Genomic DNA, 579 nt, shown 5'->3' with positions numbered 1-579 from the left:
GCAAGCAGGTAGAAAGAGGAATCTAACAATGCCTATCTGCAGCTCACTTTTCTTGTCTCTCGGGATTCAAAATGACTCAGGAACGTAATATAATTTCATCTTTCGCTTTTCCACGACGGCAATACGACAGAACAGGCTGAGAAACAGAAACAGGAGGAAGAAAGAAGGTGGGGAAATTATGAGCGTGGCTGCAACAGAAGTGAAGATTAAATCATGCGGATGTAGAGGTAACTATAATACTCTAAATAGCTGTATTGCTGTGGCTATAGTGTAACTGAAAATATATTTCTACTCATGGGGACGACGTTGCTGGAGTTTCGAATCATATGTGTAACAAAGTGCAATTTTTTCCGACTTTTGTTCTTCAGTCTTGTCACCGTTATTCTTTACACTTGCACTGTATTCTATATTTTCTGCAAGCTATATAGTGACTTTTGATATTATCATGTCAGTGGCGTGAGGATTTCTCAGATTTTGTAGGCTTGTCTTCAAAACAATGTTGCACATCGCAGATATACTTTAAAATAATTTCTGCGATCACTTGCGGCTAATTTTTCCTTTCGCATTCAGGTACAGGAG

The sequence above is a fragment of the Penaeus monodon genome, chromosome 24 (genome assembly GCF_015228065.2).
Source record: "Penaeus monodon isolate SGIC_2016 chromosome 24, NSTDA_Pmon_1, whole genome shotgun sequence".
Taxonomy (NCBI): Eukaryota; Metazoa; Arthropoda; class Malacostraca; order Decapoda; family Penaeidae; genus Penaeus; species Penaeus monodon.
The sequence above is the reverse complement of the archived record's forward strand: the minus strand, read 5'-3'. Positions refer to the sequence as shown.